Below are 12,676 nucleotides of genomic sequence, written 5' to 3'. Positions count from 1 at the left end.
TGAAGCTGTTCAGCAAGGCTTTTCTGACAGATAAAAAGTGCACTAAAATCATATGTTTCCTCTCTTGTCATGAGAAGGTTTTAACTTGCAGCTGTTTGTGGAAAAAGAGGGATTTTGGATTTGTCCTCTGTTAAGTGTAAGGAAAAATATGCTGAAATTTACTTCCTGTTTGAATTTTTCAGGCTATTTTAACAAATCTTCAGGCTCTAAACATCAGAAATTGACTAAAATAACATTCAGATCTAATGTGTGTGTTCCCTTCTACCTTACTTATTTCCTGCATAGTATTCTACGTAATTTATGTCGTGATTCAGTGCATTCAGCAAATGGTTGCTTTCAACTTTTTAGGCTTCGTTATACAAATCTTATAAATTTGTTAAATGCTACTTTTAATGTTCAGAAATCAACATTTGGGGTGAGTATCATTTCATCCTCCAGACCTGCAACAGGGATAGACTTGGAGCATTTGGGGGTGGGGGGTCACTTTTATAGGACTTTCAGCCATGATGCTGGGACTTGGGATGCTGTATCTTTTTGTATATTTTACAACAGATAGGAAAATTGTTCCTGAAAGTAGGGATGTGCAGACAGTCTCATTCCAATGGGAACAGAAGAACCAAGATCACTGTAAGATTAGTGATTCTCAGCTTTTTGGCATTAAAGTCATTTCATGCTCTTATGAACTCCTCAGTACAGATTTAATTAGTGATCATCTTGCTCTTATTGGTCTGGGGCATAGTGGAACATGAAAAGCAGCCCCCCTTTGCAGCCACAAGTGGAGAGAGGAAAAGAAGAAATAACGCTACCCAGGCAATTTTTGGAAACCTTAATATCTGAACCACAAAGATCATAAGCTCTGCTGGGCAAGGACTCTGCATTGGTCTGTGAGCTGCCATGCACTCTTGCAATATTTATAATTTCTTCTCCAACATCCAAGACAAGGAGGGAGCTATTGGTGAGCATTGGAAAGGGGCCCCGCAGGGTTCATCATATTGAAGGAAAGAAACTCGACCATTCAATTTCAGTTTGGGATATATCTCTGAATTTTCATAAATATATGTAAAAATCTAGTTTCTTCTCCCTTCCTTGACCCAGTGCTGACTTTTGCCTTCTACTTCTGAATCCCTCAAAGCTGAGTCAGAGAATTAAAATAACTTCAGTGCAGATTCTCTTCAAAGGCTTTTTTTTTTTTAAAGTCCAGATAGAACATACTTTTACCTGTGACCAAGTATAAGGCCCAGTCCTTGTGTAGACTATCTTTAAGAGAGGGCACGCAGTGGTATAGTTCCTAATCAAATAATATCTACCTTATATCCCACCGTCATCACATGGAAAATGCCTTGCAGAAGGAGCCAGCAATAGCAGATGAATAATACAGTACTTAGCTGAGAACCATTATAACAATGTAATTTATTAAACATGCATAACCATCCCCTTCTTTTTTCACCTTCCTTCAATGCTTAACTAATCCACCAAATGATCTTAAAATTTGCACTGTAAAACAGAAGTTCATCGTTTCTGTATTGCCCATAAAAAAGATATTAATTTTTTTTTATCTTTTACAATTGCATACTTGTTTTGAGTCTGAATTTTTTTCAGATTAGTAATTTTTGTAAAACTCATTGGTAAGACTGGGAACATACCACGTCACAAACTAATTTAATGTTTTCAAATCCTAATGAAAACTCCCATTCTGTATATAAAAGCTATAGATTATTTAATCAGCTAAAAGGTGAAACTTTGTACCAGTAAATTATAACTTTGAGCCATTACTATTCTGGCAGCATTAAGGTGTGAATGGTGGCTTATACTGAAAGATTTTAAGACGATTACATGCTCTAATTCAACTTGCATCTCTGCTCTTAGATGCTCTTGTTAACTGAGATCAGCCTTAGTTTATAGCTGAGATCATGTATTTTAGGTGTTTTAAGTCAAATGGGACCCAACAGGTGGGAACATCTTCTTGGAATTAAAAAAATGAATAAAGAGAATGAGCATAGTGAAAGATCTTTTAACTGGAACACGGTGTATAAAATAGCCGTGTGCAGTTACTGAAATACAGACTAACTTCAAGTAAAACTTTTAGTTACTCACCAACCTACTCTGATCTGATAATGGTCCAGAGAAATCCTATATTTTGACAGTGCCTCATCTAGGACTCTGCTTAGGGTAAACCACAAACATTTGTGTCCTGGAACTAATATTTGTGGAGTGTCTAGATTAGCACAAATTTTAGCTAACTCAGATTAACTGACAATTAACATGACTTGCAGTAGGGTCACAAACTGTAGTATAGGTATAACTTGGTAGAGATTAGAAACCAGTTAGAGAGTTGAATCTGCAACATTCCTCCTGGAAATCCCCTGGTTGGAAAGTAGCATGCCCCATATTCGCCTGGTCTACACTTGAAAGTTTTGCTGGCATAGCTATGTTGGCTAGGAGTGAGAAAGAATCACACCCTTAACAGACATGGCTATGCTGGCAAAAGCTTCAGTGTAGACAGTTACATTGACAAAAATTTCCTTTTGCAAGTATAGCTAATATCATTCTGAGAACTGGTATCAGCTATACAGGCCAAAGAACTCTGCTGTATCACGGTGCAGCAGAAACAAACTGGAAATTCTGCCACAGGCTCAGGTAGATTAAAATCTGGAGGACTGTGGTAGATTAAATATGAACATGAGTAAAGCAATCATTGCAGCGTTGTCTATGTTGGTATTAACCTACAAATGTTTATGCTACCTCCAAATATTACTTAATATAGACCTTTGGGGAAAGCTGTATGTTTTGGCAGCTGGATAGAGTATTGTTGACGTTTGATCCAGAAAAGTATGTAGAGAGGTTGGAGCGGGGGAAATGGAGAGGGTGATGGCACTCAGAAGTTGGAAGAGGCTTTGACAATGAAAGAGGAATTCATTGCAGGTGGCTTGAGATTTGAGAGAGTTAGTAGTGGATAGTGTGTTAATGAGGAATTTATGCTCAAATGATCTGCACATTACATGGTTCTTAGCATAAAAATGTGTTCTCCTAGCCAGAGCATCAAGTCCACACAGAGTAAATGATACACTTGTTCCACCTTTTCCAATAGCTGAACTCTCATAAAGATGCTTATATCTCTATTAATATACCACAGGAAAGTCACTCATCTGACTGCCTAAAGAATGGGATTATTTTGACTATTAAAATGTTAAAAGGTGACCGTAAGCCTTATATGCTAAATAAATTGTTCCTATTCTACTGCAGCAGACTGACCCGTTTTTATGATTCTAGAAGTCTTATAAACTGAAAGGGGAAAAAATTAGTAGCATAAAATAGACACAGCAGGTTCCTGCTTCACTGACGTTTTTCATCCTTAATTTAAACTAGACCTTGTTTTTAAAAAGAATGGTAGGATACGTACTTTAATGAACCATGGAATAATGCATGAATTTATTCATTCAAGCTTGTGTTTCTAGAAATAACTGTTATGCTACCAGAAATTCAATGGCAACAAATTCTTAAATCGCAAATAAGCAAAAATCATATACAGAAATTGTACCTAACAAATGAGCTCAGGAGTGGAGCAGTGTCTGTCTGGGTCAGAAGCCTTACAGGATAAGTCTATGTTGCATTTTAAAATCCACAGCAGAGCATCTCAAACCCCAGGTCAGAGACTTGGGCTCATGCCCTGACACTAAAAATAACAGTGTAGATATTGTGGCTCATATTGGAGTTCAGGCTCTAAAGGCCACTCCCCTCCCCAGCAACAGTTCAAGTCCTACCTTGAGCAGAAGTCTAGAAAAGGCTGAGAGTCATATTGCTAAAATCTATCAGGGTTGGGGAGAGGGTTTGGAGGAATGTAAACAAACTTTTTGTTGCTTTTAAAAGGGACGTGAATTCATGCTGATATGAAGGGGCATTTTAGGAGGAGGAATGGGGAGAATAGAGGTGAGCGATTTCAGACTGAATCAAGGCGAGGGGAAATTATGGGGAGAGAAGGATAAATGGAGATGGGTGGTAGGGACATTGGGAAGGGAACATGTAGGTAAGTGGCAGGGGGACTGTGGAAGAACAGGGGTAGAGGGGTTGCCTGTGAGTCCCACATTCTCCCCTTCTTAGTATGTGCCAAGATATGGGAGGTCAGAGCCCTATTATGACAATTGGTCTGAAACTTTTGCTTACTTAAGAATTTACCATGGAAAGTAGGTCAAGTTAATTTCAGTAAAGAATGTTATAAACAGGTGCAAGAGAACCAGACAGTTAGACTGAATTAGCGGAAACATAACATAACAGCATATAGTTCAAGGACTATGCTGAAATGGTGCTTAATAAAAACCAAAGACGTGAACTGGAAATTAATGAACCAAAATTGGTTTGTGTGTCAGATATTAGACCACCTCTATCCCGATATAACACGACCCAATATAACATGAATTCAGATATAATACGGTAAAGCAGCGCTCGGTGCGGGGGAGGGTGCATGCTCCGGCAGATCAAAGCAAGTTCGATATAATGTGGTAAGATTTTTTGGCTCCTGAGGACAGCGTTATATCAGGGTAGAGGTGTAATTAGTGGACCAGATAATGAGTGGATGAGCTATTTCACCCATCATTCCCTTTTTGGATCCTTTAAAAAAAAAAAAAAACTGATGGAGAGAAAGAAGAACAAAGAGGAGATGGAGGCTGAAGCACAATTCACCATTGTGGCTGCCACTTCCACTGTCTTCTGGGACCCCAGACCTCCTTCTTTGTAATCCTGAAAGATGCCTAACCAGACCAGGCCAGAGAGAGGGACCCTGATAATATGGCCACCTCTGCAGGCTCCATCTGAATCCCAAACAGCACCTGGGATGAAATAGGATTGGGTTTTAGCAGCAGCAACAGCGCTAGCTCATCTCAACTTCTTTTCTTTTCCCTAAAAGGACAGTTTGTGTTTTAACGTCAATAGCAGCCGCTCCAGCTCATCTAGCTAATTCCTCCTCTTTTCCCCAAACTACAGTTATTGCCATCTTTGATACCATCCCAGAGATAGTTAAACAAGGGGGGTTTCCTCCTAAACACACACTCTCCAGCAGTCCAGCTAAAGGAAAGGGAACAAGGGATGCTGTTAAAATGAAAGCCTTACTTAATACTTCACATTTCAGATGCTTTAATTGTTGTTCCTTCTTTTCTGTATCTTTACTACAAGCTTTCTTTAAATCATGTGTTTGCCATGGTACTAAGTAGGCTGTGGTCTCAGTTAACCAAACCCCAATGCTTATTTAATGCTGTTTAATGTTGGACTGTGACTGGGTTATGTTAGCACCTTTGCCCCATTTATTCCATCCGCAGCCCCACTCCCTACTCTCTCCCTACTTAGTGTGTGTTTGCTGGGATTTGGGACTCCCTACCCCTCTAGAGGAGTCTGTCTCTGCCCTCAAGTGAGCTAGGATATGGGGGACATTAAGTATCTGGGGGTGTCAGAGCCCTGCTCCCTGCACCCCTGAGTGTGCCAAGATTTCCTGCCCCCATTAGCCAGGTTCTAGAGCCGCAGTTCTCAGCCTTTAAGTGGCCAGAAAAATCTTGTTCTTATATCCCTGATAACCTGATTTTTAAAATTTTGCAAGAGCAAAAATATTTCACTTGAGACAGTATCTTATTGTACAGTAAATTAGCAAACAGCCTCTCAGATCATATCGCATGCATATCCCACACTTACTCTGTGATCCTCTTAGAAATTTGGAATGCTATAGAGCAGTCCATGACCAAAAGAATATTAGATTTTTCCTCAATAAGCTGTTTAAAATACTATCATTCATACAACAAGAAACAAAAACCATTCTGTGTCCACTGCCTCTTCAGTGCTGTCATATTCCTGAAGGCTTTGGCTATCACTGAGTGAGTAGTCAGTTGCCTTGTCCCAGCTTAATTTATCCCGATGGCAACACTCTCAGGTTCTGTCAGGATTGTTGCCATTGGCTAGCTGGTCTACAGAGTAATGCCTATATTAATGGATCATAGCTAATTTGTATGGCTTGAGTATTTATTCAAAACATGGAATATTCACAAAGATGGACATCCAGTGATCACAGAAACACTGATAGATTGTGTATCTAAAGCATACCTCACTAGTGAATTCATCTGCTGAACTCCATCAGCACTCCCAGAGTTATGTAGTAGTGTTGACATTTAAGTTATTGTCCAGGAAGCTTCAGAGATAAAGCACCCTTTAGAAGAATGAGCTGGTTCATCGCTCTGAGCTATTAATTTTGTCTGTCTGCAGAGACTATACGGCATCCTATCAAATTCAGAAGGTTTTCTTTACAACCACAAAGGCCAGGAAAAGTCATTAAATTAGGCGAAAACTGATGGCACTATCATAATATTGAAAAATACAAAAGACCAAAATGATGCTCCCTCCTTAAACATGCTGACCCCACAATCACTCTTTGCAGGCAAGAAGACTGAGACAAGAGGCAGGTCTTCCTTGTATGCTCTGAAGGTCAGCAAACTTGGGCTTGTGTAGTATCCAAATTTTGCATATTTGCCCCCTTAAACCTACCTTAGAGTCAAACTGTCCCTATCAAAAAAACAGATGTTAAACACAGGGCCGGCTCTAGCTTTTTTGCCCCCACAAGTGGTGAAGAAGGAAGAAAAAGGAAAAAAAAAATTGGTGTCACTTCGGTGGCAGCTCTACCGCACCGCTTCATTCTTTGGTCCGCCAAATTGCCACCGAAGATCTGGATGTGCTGCCCCTTTCCATTGGCCACCCCAAGCACCTGCTTTCTGCACTGGTGCCTGGAGTCAGCCCTAGTTAACAGCAGCTAGCTCTCTATCAGTTAAACCCTTAAATCTTCACTAGCCAAGCCACTCTTGGCTGTCTCTGAAAGCCCTTAAATCCAAAGTATCTGCACTCTCCATGTAGTCTTGTCAGAAAATAGAGCTTAAATCTAGTCTATTTGACCTCCCCAACCCTATTTATGCAGTTCCTTGTTAGAGCACAGCTCTTATACTGACTTCATTCAGTCCACATGTGCAGCCTCTTATTAGCATTGACTTTCACCAAGCAGTATCTGGGACCAAGCATGCTGGCCAGGTGCTACTGTGGACCCTAAATATAGAGTATCTGAATTCCCTCTGCATAAGCGTGCAAATAGAGGTATGAAAAACTATTGCAGTATATCAGAAATATTGCTGATAGGAATAGCTAACTTTGGTCAGGCATATTTAGAGAACTCTTTAAATTTAAAAGGCCTAGACAGAGTTCATTTGGAAATACATATTCCTGAAGAACTTGACTTAAATTATATACTGCTATTACAGCAAATGTAGGTCTCATTTGAACTCAGAAATTAAAGATCTTGCACAAAAGTTAAATTATAGCAATTAAAATATATATCCTTCCCAAAGTAACTTTTTAAAATGTGTACGCTGACAGTTTTATAGAAGACTTGCATAAAACTGAAATGCAAATTATCTGGGAAATAAGTTCACCCAAACTATTTTTAAAAAGCTTTCCATACATTAATGAACTATATCTCACAACAACTTTATATGACAGATAAGCATTGCAGATGGCTAAAGGCTGAGATACAAAGATAAGTGACTGTTCCAAGGTCACGTCATTTAAAGCTTAGAGCCCGGCATAGAACTCTCATCTCCTGACTCCCTGTACTGTGTTTTAATCATTACAGAATAATGCTGATAAAGCATTTATCAGAATTACGAGTCAAAGCCACAGTAATACTTGTTTATTGGATCTGAATTCCCATACCTTAACCACTTGATTTTTCTGAATATTGTATAAATACTCAGGAAACAGCAATTGCGTAGAGACATAGACAAATTATTGCAAAATACATAATCAATATCTTGGCATTTGTAGTTGCTGCTATTTCCAAATTGATTGCATAAGACTTTAGGACAGCTCAACCAAAGTAATTATTATCATGTAGTCCAAGTTATGTGTTCTGAATGGTTACGAGGCAGTGTCATTGGTTTACAGTGTTAAAAGAAGACATGGTTTCCCTGTCTGCTGATCTAAGGAGGTTTTTGCTGTAGTCACCCTGTTGGCCATAGAAATGCTGAATACAATAATCCAACTTACTCCCACCCAGAGGCTGCAGGCAGGATCAGAGCCCTACAGTGTCTAGGCACTGTACAAACATATGAAGATACAGTCCATGGTCTGAAAAGCTTACAGATGCCTCTGTTTTTTTGTGTATATATTACTTTTGAGGCCTTTCTGCACCAAAACATTAAAAATTCTGGGCACAATATTTTAAAATTCTGCAAGTTTTATTTGTGAATAAATAAATGCAGAGGCTCAGCATGGGGAACACAGACCACTGGGTGCATGAAGGTGGGATATCACCCTGCAGGCCCCCCCCCCGCCCCCGGGACACGGATTCAGCGGTGAGCCTGCACCCACCCCGACGCAACACAAGGCCTGGGCCTTCCCAAGGAACACCATGGGGCTCTGCGCCAGGCGCACCAGGTGTGGGGCAAGCAGGATCCAAGTGTGGAGGGGCTCAGTGTGGGGGCATCCAGGTGTGGGGTGAGAGGATTCTGTGTGGAACAATCTGGGTGCAGGCAGCTCAGTGGGGGGTCTAGGTGTGGGGGGATCTGGATGCACAGAGCTCATTGAGGGGGGGGTTTCCAGGTGCAGGGGCAAGGGGACTCTGCAGGGGCTTCCAAGTGAAGGTGGTTGGGGCTCAGTAGAGGTGTCTGGGTGTGGGGGGGGCTCAGTGACGGGGGGTCTGGATGTGGGGGCTCAGGGTGGTGCAGGGTGGAGAGTTTGAGTGGAGGGAGCTCAGTGGGTGGTGGTCTGGGTGCAGGGATGGGGGTCTGGAGGCAGAGGGTCTGCATGCATATACACACAATATTTATAATATATCTCTCTTTCATAGTACATTAACGTGTGTGTTGAGAGACAATGAAGTTATTTTAAAAGCCATGATGTTTTGGGAGAAGAGAGTGCAGGCAAACTGAGAGAAAGTCTGTAATGGTCATTTTGCGTATAATATTCACGGTTTGTACTTACAACCAAATAGAAACAGCAATAGACTTTAGCTATGAGTTGCCTTCAAAATTTCCCCTTTGCCCTTGAGGATTGCTTGGCAGATAAAAGGGATTAATCTGATCTCTCTTCACAGCAGTCCAAAATCATAATCTTGAACAGCTACAGCTGTACGATGACCACAATTTTTCAGTTTTTTGACCACTTCTCCAGTAGTAAGACAGGTTATTTGAATCTCTGTCACCACTGGCATTGCAACATGGAAAAGGACTTTGCATAAAAAGCAATTACATAGAAATTCTCTAGGAGCCACTTTTTCTCATCTTCACTTCAAAATTTCATTCTGTTGCTGCTTTTTTTCCCCCTTTTCTAAATAGCCTATGCAGAAGAGTGCCTGAAATGGTCCTGTCTTTCTAAGGTGACTGGCTCTATTAAGATACACTTCAAAATTAAGACCAAGCCTGTGCAGAAAGCAGGATTTGCCATCTTTGCATGCTGCTGCCTGTAATTTTTTGCACGCTCCACTTGCAGTAATTAAGCATTCCTAATGCACAGTTCCAGCCTTCTCATTACCTGCTGACCTGGCTTATGTGAGCATATATGTAGGAAAGTGTATTGTGAAATGAGCCAGGGGATTTAAATTTACATATTTTCTTAAGTGGTTATTTTATCTGTCCTCATATATACAGCACCTTTGATGGACTTCACAAAATTTTAGTGCTTGTCTACGCTGTGCCAAAGTGGGGACTGCAGGGGTGCACTCTGCAATATACACCCCTGTAGTCCAAATTGTGGCATAGTATAGTCAGAGGTGTTCTCCACACAGCAAGTAAGTGGCATTCTTGAGGCACAGCTTTCTATATGGGCTGTAGTTGCTTGGTCTAGCATTAATTGAGCACCTTGCCAGTGACCTGAATTAATTGGCCCAGACTCTGCAGGAGTCATCCAGAGAGGAAGGAAGCAGATATGTGCCAGGTTATTAACTATGAATGTCAACAACATTATATGGGGCATGCTCGGGCATCTGTTTTGTGTCCGCTTGGTCCAGGATTCATTAGGCCGCAGAACAATAATCAACAGTTATTTCAGGCTCTGCAGAGGCATGCTGAAGGACTGTCAGGATATAGGGGGTATTCAGATTTTATCTGGCCCTGTTGATCTTTTGGCCCAACATAAGTTGAACTTGTCCATGTTGAACTAGATAGGAAAGTGAAACCTGCTTATCCCCACAGCACTGAACACTTGCAACATTTGCAGGCACTTTGGGATTAATTGTCCGTGATTATCCCTCAGAGTGTAGGGGGAGAGGTGGAAATGAACTCAGCTGCTGTAATTTAATTATGATTCATGGATGTTAGATGTAAGTGTGAATGGATTAAATCATAAATGAGGTTATAGAGCACTTGTCATAGGACTACAGACTGCCTTCATCAGATGCACCCATTAGCTTGAATTGCAGTTGATTATCAATGTGAATGCCTTGTATCTTCCAAACTAACTTATGCCAACGGGGCTATTTTGAAGAAGGGAGTGTCTGAGGGTTCAAAAACAAGGTGTGTGTGTAGGTGTGTGTGTGTGAGAGAGAGAGAGAGAGATTATTTTAATAGCTTAGACATCAGAGAATTCTAAATGGACTTGACTGTTTCAGTGCATTCAGGCGCTTTTCAAAACCTTTTTCTTTGTAAGATGCAGTATAATTCATAATGACTAGATGTGGGTGTAGGTTACATACAGTGAGTTTCCCCTGTTGTTCAGTTGGCAAGGGCTTGACTCAAAGGTGTTTAGCACAATTGATCCAGTTTCTCTACAACATCTACTTAGGAATGATTCCTCATTTTTTCCTAAGTAAATTCTGACCCCTGGAATTAAAGAGCACTTACGCAGACAGCAGCCACATCACATGGTACGCAGGCTACTTCTGATATACAGAGCACAGTCACAGAAGAGAATTAGTGCTAAGATATTTGAGGGCTTTTGTAGGTTTGAAAGGTATAATTATAGTTTAAAAAAAGGCGTGGCTATCTCTAGAATGTTCATGCACATTATCTAATTTCTTAGTTTTCTCCTAAAATATAACAAACAGGGCAGGGGGGACATTTGCCTTGGGAGATAGGCAAAGTGGTTGCAAGACACAAATTGTGGGTGCACCACAAACAGAGGAAATAAAGTGTTGTGTAAGGTTCATCTTAGCAGTCTTATCTAGAAACTAGAATTATTATAAAGCTGTGAACCCCACTGTGGTGGGCCTGTTGACAGCTTACTTGTTTTCAGGGGCAGCTTTTTGATCTTTAGCACTGGTAGTCAGATCAGGAACTTCCATCATATTAATTGACAGGTTGGCTGTTCTCAGTGCCAAGGAAAGGAGCTATTCTCCATATCGTTAATCCCAGGGAAAGTGTTTGTCAACTTTGCATCTCTGAACTAGAATCAAAGACAACAGATAACAGTCAGCACTGCTGGGCTTTCACTGTGGTGAAACCTGCAGTGATGCAGTATTTCTGCCTGGCTAGCACAGCAGGTGTCTAGAGGTTTAAGTGGAAGCTAATTAGAGACAGCAGAAACAGAGAGAAGGGATTTGGGGAATAAAAGAGAACCTGGGTAAAAAGAACCTAGCAGGTATTATACAGAATCATCCCTTTAGCATACCATAACACTCATTTAAAAAAAAACAAAAACTTTTGACTTTTACTAGAAACTGCTTTTATACACTAATTGAGTGGTCTCTTAGTGCTTTTTGCTTTTTGCTTTCTCTAATTAATATTTCCGATAGTTTTTTTTCTTATTTATAAAAGACACCTAATTTTGGGGAATAACGAGGGAGGCAGAGGAATTCATGTGTGTTTGAAATGTGATGGTTTTGACTTTCTGCCATTTTGCTTTTCTCTCAAGTGGTGTCTACAAGATTCTCAGTCAGATTAATCTCTTTAGAATTGCACATTTTCACTGCTTGTCCTTAATTTCTTTGGGTTCTCTTTTAAAAATCAGCCCTTTTTAAACTCTTGACTTACAGCTAACAAACCATGCAAATGTGGATGGTTTTTCATTGAGTATTGCTACATTAAAAAAGGCATTTAAAATGATTTTGCTAGCATCTTCTCCTTCTCCTCCCCCCATACACATTCTGTGCCAGACTCATCAATCTCTAGGTGGTCTAGGTACCACTGCAGGGGGACAGAGCATGGGTTACATGTGCTCATCTGAAAACATGGCCCATGACTGGTACTCTCCTAAAGCTTGTATTTTGTTACTTCACCGATAGGCATACTCCTCCCTTCTCAGGTTCCTCTGCTACTATATCAAATTGATTGTAATAGAATGTCAGACTGTATCTAATGCAATTGGCATCAATGAAGCACTTAAACTAGAAATTACTTGCTGATTTCACCTCTTGTACCCTTCACCAAACTCACATATTGTTTTATATGAAGCAAATGACTAATATTAACACTCAGCTCTTACATCCCTATTCGTGGATCTCAAAGCACTTAGTAAGCTGATTTATTTTACTCTGCATTTAGGAATATTGTCTTATCTTTTTTGTTAGTAACATGTAGATACCCAGATTAGAAGTCATAAACAATGACTTTTGATGCATTTGGAATTGGGGGGCGGGGAGTTGTTTCGTGTTTTGAAGAGAGAGGGAATGTTTTTTGAAGGGAAATATTACTATTTGTTTGCAAAACCTAGCCCACATGTTTGC

General features: G+C 40.4%; 1 protein-coding gene across 4 annotated transcripts in view; it reads left to right on the top strand.

Annotated features, from left to right (window-relative positions):
* Positions 1-12,676, top strand: part of MICU1 (mitochondrial calcium uptake 1) — a 231,194-nt gene that overhangs the window by 201,054 nt on the left and 17,464 nt on the right. The gene's annotated exons all lie outside the window — the stretch shown is intronic.

Source organism: Gopherus flavomarginatus, chromosome 6, assembly GCF_025201925.1.
Source record: "Gopherus flavomarginatus isolate rGopFla2 chromosome 6, rGopFla2.mat.asm, whole genome shotgun sequence".
NCBI classification, from domain to species: Eukaryota; Metazoa; Chordata; order Testudines; family Testudinidae; genus Gopherus; species Gopherus flavomarginatus.
Note: the sequence above shows the minus strand (reverse complement) of the source record. Positions and strands in the feature narration are given on the sequence as shown.